The 13216-nt window shown below is 35.0% G+C and overlaps 12 non-coding genes across 12 annotated transcripts; all 12 read left to right on the plus strand.

Moving 5' to 3' along the window:
* Positions 1-1115: 1115 nt before the first annotated feature.
* Positions 1116-1222, plus strand: LOC148514335 (U6 spliceosomal RNA). The gene has a single exon (XR_015879547.1). It is a non-coding gene; the product is annotated as a U6 spliceosomal RNA (small nuclear RNA).
* Positions 1223-1744: 522 nt separating this feature from the next.
* On the plus strand, positions 1745-1851 carry LOC148514336 (U6 spliceosomal RNA). Its single transcript, XR_015879836.1, has one exon. It is a non-coding gene; the product is annotated as a U6 spliceosomal RNA (small nuclear RNA).
* Positions 1852-3382: 1531 nt separating this feature from the next.
* On the plus strand, positions 3383-3489 carry LOC148514337 (U6 spliceosomal RNA). Its single transcript, XR_015879838.1, has one exon. It is a non-coding gene; the product is annotated as a U6 spliceosomal RNA (small nuclear RNA).
* Positions 3490-4011: 522 nt separating this feature from the next.
* Positions 4012-4118, plus strand: LOC148514338 (U6 spliceosomal RNA). The gene has a single exon (XR_015879839.1). It is a non-coding gene; the product is annotated as a U6 spliceosomal RNA (small nuclear RNA).
* A 1531-nt stretch (positions 4119-5649) lies between these two features.
* LOC148514339 (U6 spliceosomal RNA) lies at positions 5650-5756 on the plus strand. The gene has a single exon (XR_015879548.1). It is a non-coding gene; the product is annotated as a U6 spliceosomal RNA (small nuclear RNA).
* Positions 5757-6278: 522 nt separating this feature from the next.
* LOC148514340 (U6 spliceosomal RNA) lies at positions 6279-6385 on the plus strand. Its single transcript, XR_015879840.1, has one exon. It is a non-coding gene; the product is annotated as a U6 spliceosomal RNA (small nuclear RNA).
* A 1531-nt stretch (positions 6386-7916) lies between these two features.
* Positions 7917-8023, plus strand: LOC148514341 (U6 spliceosomal RNA). The gene has a single exon (XR_015879549.1). It is a non-coding gene; the product is annotated as a U6 spliceosomal RNA (small nuclear RNA).
* A 522-nt stretch (positions 8024-8545) lies between these two features.
* On the plus strand, positions 8546-8652 carry LOC148514342 (U6 spliceosomal RNA). The gene has a single exon (XR_015879841.1). It is a non-coding gene; the product is annotated as a U6 spliceosomal RNA (small nuclear RNA).
* A 1531-nt stretch (positions 8653-10183) lies between these two features.
* On the plus strand, positions 10184-10290 carry LOC148514343 (U6 spliceosomal RNA). The gene has a single exon (XR_015879550.1). It is a non-coding gene; the product is annotated as a U6 spliceosomal RNA (small nuclear RNA).
* Positions 10291-10812: 522 nt separating this feature from the next.
* On the plus strand, positions 10813-10919 carry LOC148514344 (U6 spliceosomal RNA). The gene has a single exon (XR_015879842.1). It is a non-coding gene; the product is annotated as a U6 spliceosomal RNA (small nuclear RNA).
* A 1531-nt stretch (positions 10920-12450) lies between these two features.
* On the plus strand, positions 12451-12557 carry LOC148514345 (U6 spliceosomal RNA). Its single transcript, XR_015879844.1, has one exon. It is a non-coding gene; the product is annotated as a U6 spliceosomal RNA (small nuclear RNA).
* Positions 12558-13079: 522 nt separating this feature from the next.
* LOC148514346 (U6 spliceosomal RNA) lies at positions 13080-13186 on the plus strand. Its single transcript, XR_015879845.1, has one exon. It is a non-coding gene; the product is annotated as a U6 spliceosomal RNA (small nuclear RNA).
* The last annotated feature ends 30 nt before the right edge of the window (positions 13187-13216 follow it).

A 13216-nucleotide genomic window follows, 5' to 3' on the forward strand; every position in this document is an offset into this window, starting at 1 on the left:
ATCTGCTAATATATAATTATTGAAGCCCATGGTGCATGCTGCAATCACCTAATTTGCTTAATGCATGAGATTTAAGACCCTTTCCACAAAGAACAAATGCCTAGCTTCTCCCTCTACACATAATGTTCCATCAAGAAACTCCCCAAACACCCATGGATATACTAGACTTCTAAAAATTCTTTTTTTAACTCTGCTCCACAAAAATAAGAGCTGAACACATAATGTATTAGATGTCAAACCAAGGAGCCATTCACAACACATAAGCACCTCTAACAGAATGTACAAAAATAAAAATAAAATGTTAGGGCTAGTTTAAATCATATACCAATACAATTAGGGAGACCAAGTTGTGGCTTCAAAATATATATATATTATTAATTTACAATACTTACCATATGCTTTTCATCTGTATTTTTTACTTTTATTGTTAATTGAGCCAAAAGATAGTGCACACAATACTTAATTTACAATCTTAAAGTTTAGCAGTTACATAATTTGCATATATCCAAATTTGTTTAGCAACAAATACATTTTAAGTGTAAACTATGTCATTTTTGACCTTTTTGCCCACTTATTTGACATTAACCGATTACATAAATGGTGATTAGCATATGATTAGTATTATAAACTAAAAACATTTAGAAGTAAAATTCTTTAGTCTCCCTAAACTAAATGCTATAAACTATAAAGTTATAAAAAAGAATGGTTATTTAATGGGCAGTAAATGTTTTTTTGGCTGGAGATTTTGCTGATGTCTGGAAACCTGGCTGCTTAGATGCACAGGGGTGCCTGGCAAAGAGCACCCATTTTTGTCAAATGCCATCCTAGCCAAAGAATGCAAAGAAGCAATTTTAGCCTAGTACGGTCTATGGTTTTGAAGAAATGAACCTCTACATGCCAATTTTCATAATTTGTTTCACTGTGGTATGTATGGAAATCGATGGCTATTCCTTAATGGGATATTGAATTTTTTTGCCAGTTAGCAGCTCTATCTTGTTAATGTTCTCCAGTTTATAAAACCCTATTTAAATTTAACTTCCAACTTTCACTCTCCCTAAGATCAATCTTGAGGCACATGGTGGGGTATATAACTCTTAGGACTTTGCTTTTGGAATGTGCTTGCTTCGGCAGCACATATACTAAAATTGGAACGATACAGAGAAGATTAGCATGGCCCCTGCACAAGGATGACACGCAAATTCGTGAAGCGTTCCATATTTTAGGTATATAGCTCTGGACAAATTAATTCGATTCCACTTAAGATACCTGCAGATAAAAAGTCAAGAAATTTTGCAAGCAAAGAACAAATCGACCAACTTTTTTATGACAAAATCAGTTCGACATGACATATCATTTTCAAATTCAATTCTTGTCTAAATTGTGCAGGTTGTCTCAGTACTTCTATTAAGTCTTAGAAAACTATTTTGCCATTTTCCATTCCTACTTCACTTGTTCTGTACTTAGGAGCAATTTTAATCTTGTACAGCCTATGGTTCCAAAAGAAATGAACCTCCACATGCTAATTTGCATAATTAATTTGACTGTGGTACGTATAGAAATTGGTGGCCTTTCCTTAATGGGATATTGAATTTTTTGCCAGTAAGTAGCTCTATCTTGTTTATTGTAAAGTGTTCTCCAGTCTTTGAAACCCCATCTGAATTTAACTTCCATCTTTTACTCTCCCTAAGATCAATCTTGAGGCACATGGTGGGGTATATATATCTTAGGACTTTGCTTTTGGAATGTGCTTGCTTCGGCAGCACATATACTAAAATTGGAACGATACAGAGAAGATTAGCATGGCCCCTGCGCAAGGATGACACGCAAATTCGTGAAGCGTTCCATATTTTAGGTATATAGCTCTGGACAAATTAATTCTTTTCCACTTAATGATACCTGCAGATAAAAAGGTAAGAAGTTTTGCAAGCAAAGAACAAATCGACCAACTCTTGTATGATGTCATCAGTTAGACATGACTTATCATTGTGTGAATTGTGCAGACTGCCTCAGTTATATTTAAACTTAGAAAATTATTTAGCCACCTTCAATTCTTATTGAACTTGCAGGGGTGTATCTATTGGTCGAAGCGGAAACGTAAGGGACAGGTGCCCTCTCCAAGTCACTCCAGGTCTGAAGGCATGAATATGCACTGCTGCACCCAATAGGTTCTGCTTGGTACAGTGGAAAAATGTATCTTTCTTTATCCAATAACTATTCATAACTCTAGACAATTGTACAGTACAAAACCACAATCTCCAGCAAATCAAATCTGCTAATATATAATTATTGAAGCCCATGGTGCATGCTGCAATCACCTAATTTGCTTAATGCATGAGATTTAAGACCCTTTCCACAAAGAACAAATGCCTAGCTTCTCCCTCTACACATAATGTTCCATCAAGAAACTCCCCAAACACCCATGGATATACTAGACTTCTAAAAATTCTTTTTTTAACTCTGCTCCACAAAAATAAGAGCTGAACACATAATGTATTAGATGTCAAACCAAGGAGCCATTCACAACACATAAGCACCTCTAACAGAATGTACAAAAATAAAAATAAAATGTTAGGGCTAGTTTAAATCATATACCAATACAATTAGGGAGACCAAGTTGTGGCTTCAAAATATATATATATTATTAATTTACAATACTTACCATATGCTTTTCATCTGTATTTTTTACTTTTATTGTTAATTGAGCCAAAAGATAGTGCACACAATACTTAATTTACAATCTTAAAGTTTAGCAGTTACATAATTTGCATATATCCAAATTTGTTTAGCAACAAATACATTTTAAGTGTAAACTATGTCATTTTTGACCTTTTTGCCCACTTATTTGACATTAACCGATTACATAAATGGTGATTAGCATATGATTAGTATTATAAACTAAAAACATTTAGAAGTAAAATTCTTTAGTCTCCCTAAACTAAATGCTATAAACTATAAAGTTATAAAAAAGAATGGTTATTTAATGGGCAGTAAATGTTTTTTTGGCTGGAGATTTTGCTGATGTCTGGAAACCTGGCTGCTTAGATGCACAGGGGTGCCTGGCAAAGAGCACCCATTTTTGTCAAGTGCCATCCTAGCCAAAGAATGCAAAGAAGCAATTTTAGCCTAGTACAGTCTATGGTTTTGAAGAAATGAACCTCTACATGCCAATTTTCATAATTTGTTTCACTGTGGTATGTATGGAAATCGATGGCTATTCCTTAATGGGATATTGAATTTTTTTGCCAGTTAGCAGCTCTATCTTGTTAATGTTCTCCAGTTTATAAAACCCTATTTAAATTTAACTTCCAACTTTCACTCTCCCTAAGATCAATCTTGAGGCACATGGTGGGGTATATCACTCTTAGGACTTTGCTTTTGGAATGTGCTTGCTTCGGCAGCACATATACTAAAATTGGAACGATACAGAGAAGATTAGCATGGCCCCTGCGCAAGGATGACACGCAAATTCGTGAAGCGTTCCATATTTTAGGTATATAGCTTTGGACAAATTAATTCGATTCCACTTAAGATACCTGCAGATAAAAAGTCAAGAAATTTTGCAAGCAAAGAATAAATCGACCAACTTTTTTATGACAAAATCAGTTCGACATGACATATCATTTTCAAATTCAATTCTTGTCTAAATTGTGCAGGTTGTCTCAGTACTTCTATTAAGTCTTAGAAAACTATTTTGCCACTTTCCATTCCTACTTCACTTGTTCTGTACTTAGGAGCAATTTTAATCTTGTACAGCCTATGGTTCCAAAAGAAATGAACCTCCACATGCTAATTTGCATAATTAATTTGACTGTGGTACGTATAGAAATTGGTGGCCTTTCCTTAATGGGATATTGAATTTTTTGCCAGTAAGTAGCTCTATCTTGTTTATTGTAAAGTGTTCTCCAGTCTTTGAAACCCCATCTGAATTTAACTTCCATCTTTTACTCTCCCTAAGATCAATCTTGAGGCACATGGTGGGGTATATATATCTTAGGACTTTGCTTTTGGAATGTGCTTGCTTCGGCAGCACATATACTAAAATTGGAACGATACAGAGAAGATTAGCATGGCCCCTGCGCAAGGATGACACGCAAATTCGTGAAGCGTTCCATATTTTAGGTATATAGCTCTGGACAAATTAATTCTTTTCCACTTAATGATACCTGCAGATAAAAAGGTAAGAAGTTTTGCAAGCAAAGAACAAATCGACCAACTCTTGTATGATGTCATCAGTTAGACATGACTTATCATTGTGTGAATTGTGCAGACTGCCTCAGTTATATTTAAACTTAGAAAATTATTTAGCCACCTTCAATTCTTATTGAACTTGCAGGGGTGTATCTATTGGTCGAAGCGGAAACGTAAGGGACAGGTGCCCCCTCCAAGTCACTCCAGGTCTGAAGGCATGAATATGCACTGCTGCACCCAATAGGTTCTGCTTGGTACAGTGGAAAAATGTATCTTTCTTTATCCAATAACTATTCATAACTCTAGACAATTGTACAGTACAAAACCACAATCTCCAGCAAATCAAATCTGCTAATATATAATTATTGAAGCCCATGGTGCATGCTGCAATCACCTAATTTGCTTAATGCATGAGATTTAAGACCCTTTCCACAAAGAACAAATGCCTAGCTTCTCCCTCTACACATAATGTTCCATCAAGAAACTCCCCAAACACCCATGGATATACTAGACTTCTAAAAATTCTTTTTTTAACTCTGCTCCACAAAAATAAGAGCTGAACACATAATGTATTAGATGTCAAACCAAGGAGCCATTCACAACACATAAGCACCTCTAACAGAATGTACAAAAATAAAAATAAAATGTTAGGGCTAGTTTAAATCATATACCAATACAATTAGGGAGACCAAGTTGTGGCTTCAAAATATATATATATTATTAATTTACAATACTTACCATATGCTTTTCATCTGTATTTTTTACTTTTATTGTTAATTGAGCCAAAAGATAGTGCACACAATACTTAATTTACAATCTTAAAGTTTAGCAGTTACATAATTTGCATATATCCAAATTTGTTTAGCAACAAATACATTTTAAGTGTAAACTATGTCATTTTTGACCTTTTTGCCCACTTATTTGACATTAACCGATTACATAAATGGTGATTAGCATATGATTAGTATTATAAACTAAAAACATTTAGAAGTAAAATTCTTTAGTCTCCCTAAACTAAATGCTATAAACTATAAAGTTATAAAAAAGAATGGTTATTTAATGGGCAGTAAATGTTTTTTTGGCTGGAGATTTTGCTGATGTCTGGAAACCTGGCTGCTTAGATGCACAGGGGTGCCTGGCAAAGAGCACCCATTTTTGTCAAATGCCATCCTAGCCAAAGAATGCAAAGAAGCAATTTTAGCCTAGTACGGTCTATGGTTTTGAAGAAATGAACCTCTACATGCCAATTTTCATAATTTGTTTCACTGTGGTATGTATGGAAATCGATGGCTATTCCTTAATGGGATATTGAATTTTTTTGCCAGTTAGCAGCTCTATCTTGTTAATGTTCTCCAGTTTATAAAACCCTATTTAAATTTAACTTCCAACTTTCACTCTCCCTAAGATCAATCTTGAGGCACATGGTGGGGTATATCACTCTTAGGACTTTGCTTTTGGAATGTGCTTGCTTCGGCAGCACATATACTAAAATTGGAACGATACAGAGAAGATTAGCATGGCCCCTGCACAAGGATGACACGCAAATTCGTGAAGCGTTCCATATTTTAGGTATATAGCTCTGGACAAATTAATTCGATTCCACTTAAGATACCTGCAGATAAAAAGTCAAGAAATTTTGCAAGCAAAGAACAAATCGACCAACTTTTTTATGACAAAATCAGTTCGACATGACATATCATTTTCAAATTCAATTCTTGTCTAAATTGTGCAGGTTGTCTCAGTACTTCTATTAAGTCTTAGAAAACTATTTTGCCATTTTCCATTCCTACTTCACTTGTTCTGTACTTAGGAGCAATTTTAATCTTGTACAGCCTATGGTTCCAAAAGAAATGAACCTCCACATGCTAATTTGCATAATTAATTTGACTGTGGTACGTATAGAAATTGGTGGCCTTTCCTTAATGGGATATTGAATTTTTTGCCAGTAAGTAGCTCTATCTTGTTTATTGTAAAGTGTTCTCCAGTCTTTGAAACCCCATCTGAATTTAACTTCCATCTTTTACTCTCCCTAAGATCAATCCTGAGGCACATGGTGGGGTATATATATCTTAGGACTTTGCTTTTGGAATGTGCTTGCTTCGGCAGCACATATACTAAAATTGGAACGATACAGAGAAGATTAGCATGGCCCCTGCGCAAGGATGACACGCAAATTCGTGAAGCGTTCCATATTTTAGGTATATAGCTCTGGACAAATTAATTCTTTTCCACTTAATGATACCTGCAGATAAAAAGGTAAGAAGTTTTGCAAGCAAAGAACAAATCGACCAACTCTTGTATGATGTCATCAGTTAGACATGACTTATCATTGTGTGAATTGTGCAGACTGCCTCAGTTATATTTAAACTTAGAAAATTATTTAGCCACCTTCAATTCTTATTGAACTTGCAGGGGTGTATCTATTGGTCGAAGCGGAAACGTAAGGGACAGGTGCCCCCTCCAAGTCACTCCAGGTCTGAAGGCATGAATATGCACTGCTGCACCCAATAGGTTCTGCTTGGTACAGTGGAAAAATGTATCTTTCTTTATCCAATAACTATTCATAACTCTAGACAATTGTACAGTACAAAACCACAATCTCCAGCAAATCAAATCTGCTAATATATAATTATTGAAGCCCATGGTGCATGCTGCAATCACCTAATTTGCTTAATGCATGAGATTTAAGACCCTTTCCACAAAGAACAAATGCCTAGCTTCTCCCTCTACACATAATGTTCCATCAAGAAACTCCCCAAACACCCATGGATATACTAGACTTCTAAAAATTCTTTTTTTAACTCTGCTCCACAAAAATAAGAGCTGAACACATAATGTATTAGATGTCAAACCAAGGAGCCATTCACAACACATAAGCACCTCTAACAGAATGTACAAAAATAAAAATAAAATGTTAGGGCTAGTTTAAATCATATACCAATACAATTAGGGAGACCAAGTTGTGGCTTCAAAATATATATATATTATTAATTTACAATACTTACCATATGCTTTTCATCTGTATTTTTTACTTTTATTGTTAATTGAGCCAAAAGATAGTGCACACAATACTTAATTTACAATCTTAAAGTTTAGCAGTTACATAATTTGCATATATCCAAATTTGTTTAGCAACAAATACATTTTAAGTGTAAACTATGTCATTTTTGACCTTTTTGCCCACTTATTTGACATTAACCGATTACATAAATGGTGATTAGCATATGATTAGTATTATAAACTAAAAACATTTAGAAGTAAAATTCTTTAGTCTCCCTAAACTAAATGCTATAAACTATAAAGTTATAAAAAAGAATGGTTATTTAATGGGCAGTAAATGTTTTTTTGGCTGGAGATTTTGCTGATGTCTGGAAACCTGGCTGCTTAGATGCACAGGGGTGCCTGGCAAAGAGCACCCATTTTTGTCAAATGCCATCCTAGCCAAAGAATGCAAAGAAGCAATTTTAGCCTAGTACGGTCTATGGTTTTGAAGAAATGAACCTCTACATGCCAATTTTCATAATTTGTTTCACTGTGGTATGTATGGAAATCGATGGCTATTCCTTAATGGGATATTGAATTTTTTTGCCAGTTAGCAGCTCTATCTTGTTAATGTTCTCCAGTTTATAAAACCCTATTTAAATTTAACTTCCAACTTTCACTCTCCCTAAGATCAATCTTGAGGCACATGGTGGGGTATATAACTCTTAGGACTTTGCTTTTGGAATGTGCTTGCTTCGGCAGCACATATACTAAAATTGGAACGATACAGAGAAGATTAGCATGGCCCCTGCACAAGGATGACACGCAAATTCGTGAAGCGTTCCATATTTTAGGTATATAGCTCTGGACAAATTAATTCGATTCCACTTAAGATACCTGCAGATAAAAAGTCAAGAAATTTTGCAAGCAAAGAACAAATCGACCAACTTTTTTATGACAAAATCAGTTCGACATGACATATCATTTTCAAATTCAATTCTTGTCTAAATTGTGCAGGTTGTCTCAGTACTTCTATTAAGTCTTAGAAAACTATTTTGCCATTTTCCATTCCTACTTCACTTGTTCTGTACTTAGGAGCAATTTTAATCTTGTACAGCCTATGGTTCCAAAAGAAATGAACCTCCACATGCTAATTTGCATAATTAATTTGACTGTGGTACGTATAGAAATTGGTGGCCTTTCCTTAATGGGATATTGAATTTTTTGCCAGTAAGTAGCTCTATCTTGTTTATTGTAAAGTGTTCTCCAGTCTTTGAAACCCCATCTGAATTTAACTTCCATCTTTTACTCTCCCTAAGATCAATCCTGAGGCACATGGTGGGGTATATATATCTTAGGACTTTGCTTTTGGAATGTGCTTGCTTCGGCAGCACATATACTAAAATTGGAACGATACAGAGAAGATTAGCATGGCCCCTGCGCAAGGATGACACGCAAATTCGTGAAGCGTTCCATATTTTAGGTATATAGCTCTGGACAAATTAATTCTTTTCCACTTAATGATACCTGCAGATAAAAAGGTAAGAAGTTTTGCAAGCAAAGAACAAATCGACCAACTCTTGTATGATGTCATCAGTTAGACATGACTTATCATTGTGTGAATTGTGCAGACTGCCTCAGTTATATTTAAACTTAGAAAATTATTTAGCCACCTTCAATTCTTATTGAACTTGCAGGGGTGTATCTATTGGTCGAAGCGGAAACGTAAGGGACAGGTGCCCCCTCCAAGTCACTCCAGGTCTGAAGGCATGAATATGCACTGCTGCACCCAATAGGTTCTGCTTGGTACAGTGGAAAAATGTATCTTTCTTTATCCAATAACTATTCATAACTCTAGACAATTGTACAGTACAAAACCACAATCTCCAGCAAATCAAATCTGCTAATATATAATTATTGAAGCCCATGGTGCATGCTGCAATCACCTAATTTGCTTAATGCATGAGATTTAAGACCCTTTCCACAAAGAACAAATGCCTAGCTTCTCCCTCTACACATAATGTTCCATCAAGAAACTCCCCAAACACCCATGGATATACTAGACTTCTAAAAATTCTTTTTTTAACTCTGCTCCACAAAAATAAGAGCTGAACACATAATGTATTAGATGTCAAACCAAGGAGCCATTCACAACACATAAGCACCTCTAACAGAATGTACAAAAATAAAAATAAAATGTTAGGGCTAGTTTAAATCATATACCAATACAATTAGGGAGACCAAGTTGTGGCTTCAAAATATATATATATTATTAATTTACAATACTTACCATATGCTTTTCATCTGTATTTTTTACTTTTATTGTTAATTGAGCCAAAAGATAGTGCACACAATACTTAATTTACAATCTTAAAGTTTAGCAGTTACATAATTTGCATATATCCAAATTTGTTTAGCAACAAATACATTTTAAGTGTAAACTATGTCATTTTTGACCTTTTTGCCCACTTATTTGACATTAACCGATTACATAAATGGTGATTAGCATATGATTAGTATTATAAACTAAAAACATTTAGAAGTAAAATTCTTTAGTCTCCCTAAACTAAATGCTATAAACTATAAAGTTATAAAAAAGAATGGTTATTTAATGGGCAGTAAATGTTTTTTTGGCTGGAGATTTTGCTGATGTCTGGAAACCTGGCTGCTTAGATGCACAGGGGTGCCTGGCAAAGAGCACCCATTTTTGTCAAATGCCATCCTAGCCAAAGAATGCAAAGAAGCAATTTTAGCCTAGTACGGTCTATGGTTTTGAAGAAATGAACCTCTACATGCCAATTTTCATAATTTGTTTCACTGTGGTATGTATGGAAATCGATGGCTATTCCTTAATGGGATATTGAATTTTTTTGCCAGTTAGCAGCTCTATCTTGTTAATGTTCTCCAGTTTATAAAACCCTATTTAAATTTAACTTCCAACTTTCACTCTCCCTAAGATCAATCTTGAGGCACATGGTGGGGTATATAACTCTTAGGACTTTGCTTTTGGAATGTGCTTGCTTCGGCAGCACATATACTAAAATTGGAACGATACAGAGAAGATTAGCATGGCCCCTGCACAAGGATGACACGCAAATTCGTGAAGCGTTCCATATTTTAGGTATATAGCTCTGGACAAATTAATTCGATTCCACTTAAGATACCTGCAGATAAAAAGTCAAGAAATTTTGCAAGCAAAGAACAAATCGACCAACTTTTTTATGACAAAATCAGTTCGACATGACATATCATTTTCAAATTCAATTCTTGTCTAAATTGTGCAGGTTGTCTCAGTACTTCTATTAAGTCTTAGAAAACTATTTTGCCATTTTCCATTCCTACTTCACTTGTTCTGTACTTAGGAGCAATTTTAATCTTGTACAGCCTATGGTTCCAAAAGAAATGAACCTCCACATGCTAATTTGCATAATTAATTTGACTGTGGTACGTATAGAAATTGGTGGCCTTTCCTTAATGGGATATTGAATTTTTTGCCAGTAAGTAGCTCTATCTTGTTTATTGTAAAGTGTTCTCCAGTCTTTGAAACCCCATCTGAATTTAACTTCCATCTTTTACTCTCCCTAAGATCAATCCTGAGGCACATGGTGGGGTATATATATCTTAGGACTTTGCTTTTGGAATGTGCTTGCTTCGGCAGCACATATACTAAAATTGGAACGATACAGAGAAGATTAGCATGGCCCCTGCGCAAGGATGACACGCAAATTCGTGAAGCGTTCCATATTTTAGGTATATAGCTCTGGACAAATTAATTCTTTTCCACTTAATGATACCTGCAGATAAAAAGGTAAGAAGTTTTGCAAGCAAAGAACAAATCGACCAACTCTTGTATGATGTCATCAGTTAGACATGACTTATCATTGTGTGAATTGTGCAGACTGCCTCAGTTATATTTAAACTTAGAAAATTATTTAGCCACCTTCAATTCTTATTGAACTTGCAGGGGTGTATCTATTGGTCGAAGCGGAAACGTAAGGGACAGGTGCCCTCTCCAAGTCACTCCAGGTCTGAAGGCATGAATATGCACTGCTGCACCCAATAGGTTCTGCTTGGTACAGTGGAAAAATGTATCTTTCTTTATCCAATAACTATTCATAACTCTAGACAATTGTACAGTACAAAACCACAATCTCCAGCAAATCAAATCTGCTAATATATAATTATTGAAGCCCATGGTGCATGCTGCAATCACCTAATTTGCTTAATGCATGAGATTTAAGACCCTTTCCACAAAGAACAAATGCCTAGCTTCTCCCTCTACACATAATGTTCCATCAAGAAACTCCCCAAACACCCATGGATATACTAGACTTCTAAAAATTCTTTTTTTAACTCTGCTCCACAAAAATAAGAGCTGAACACATAATGTATTAGATGTCAAACCAAGGAGCCATTCACAACACATAAGCACCTCTAACAGAATGTACAAAAATAAAAATAAAATGTTAGGGCTAGTTTAAATCATATACCAATACAATTAGGGAGACCAAGTTGTGGCTTCAAAATATATATATATTATTAATTTACAATACTTACCATATGCTTTTCATCTGTATTTTTTACTTTTATTGTTAATTGAGCCAAAAGATAGTGCACACAATACTTAATTTACAATCTTAAAGTTTAGCAGTTACATAATTTGCATATATCCAAATTTGTTTAGCAACAAATACATTTTAAGTGTAAACTATGTCATTTTTGACCTTTTTGCCCACTTATTTGACATTAACCGATTACATAAATGGTGATTAGCATATGATTAGTATTATAAACTAAAAACATTTAGAAGTAAAATTCTTTAGTCTCCCTAAACTAAATGCTATAAACTATAAAGTTATAAAAAAGAATGGTTATTTAATGGGCAGTAAATGTTTTTTTGGCTGGAGATTTTGCTGATGTCTGGAAACCTGGCTGCTTAGATGCACAGGGGTGCCTGGCAAAGAGCACCCATTTTTGTCAAGTGCCATCCTAGCCAAAGAATGCAAAGAAGCAATTTTAGCCTAGTACAGTCTATGGTTTTGAAGAAATGAACCTCTACATGCCAATTTTCATAATTTGTTTCACTGTGGTATGTATGGAAATCGATGGCTATTCCTTAATGGGATATTGAATTTTTTTGCCAGTTAGCAGCTCTATCTTGTTAATGTTCTCCAGTTTATAAAACCCTATTTAAATTTAACTTCCAACTTTCACTCTCCCTAAGATCAATCTTGAGGCACATGGTGGGGTATATCACTCTTAGGACTTTGCTTTTGGAATGTGCTTGCTTCGGCAGCACATATACTAAAATTGGAACGATACAGAGAAGATTAGCATGGCCCCTGCGCAAGGATGACACGCAAATTCGTGAAGCGTTCCATATTTTAGGTATATAGCTTTGGACAAATTAATTCGATTCCACTTAAGATACCTGCAGATAAAAAGTCAAGAAATTTTGCAAGCAAAGAATAAATCGACCAACTTTTTTATGACAAAATCAGTTCGACATGACATATCATTTTCAAATTCAATTCTTGTCTAAATTGTGCAGGTTGTCTCAGTACTTCTATTAAGTCTTAGAAAACTATTTTGCCACTTTCCATTCCTACTTCACTTGTTCTGTACTTAGGAGCAATTTTAATCTTGTACAGCCTATGGTTCCAAAAGAAATGAACCTCCACATGCTAATTTGCATAATTAATTTGACTGTGGTACGTATAGAAATTGGTGGCCTTTCCTTAATGGGATATTGAATTTTTTGCCAGTAAGTAGCTCTATCTTGTTTATTGTAAAGTGTTCTCCAGTCTTTGAAACCCCATCTGAATTTAACTTCCATCTTTTACTCTCCCTAAGATCAATCTTGAGGCACATGGTGGGGTATATATATCTTAGGACTTTGCTTTTGGAATGTGCTTGCTTCGGCAGCACATATACTAAAATTGGAACGATACAGAGAAGATTAGCATGGCCCCTGCGCAAGGATGACACGCAAATTCGTGAAGCGTTCCATATTTTAGGTATATAGCTCTGGACAAATTAATTCTTT

Source organism: Taudactylus pleione, unplaced genomic scaffold, assembly GCF_031769625.1.
Source record: "Taudactylus pleione unplaced genomic scaffold, aTauple2 ptg000262l, whole genome shotgun sequence".
NCBI classification, from domain to species: domain Eukaryota; kingdom Metazoa; phylum Chordata; class Amphibia; order Anura; family Myobatrachidae; genus Taudactylus; species Taudactylus pleione.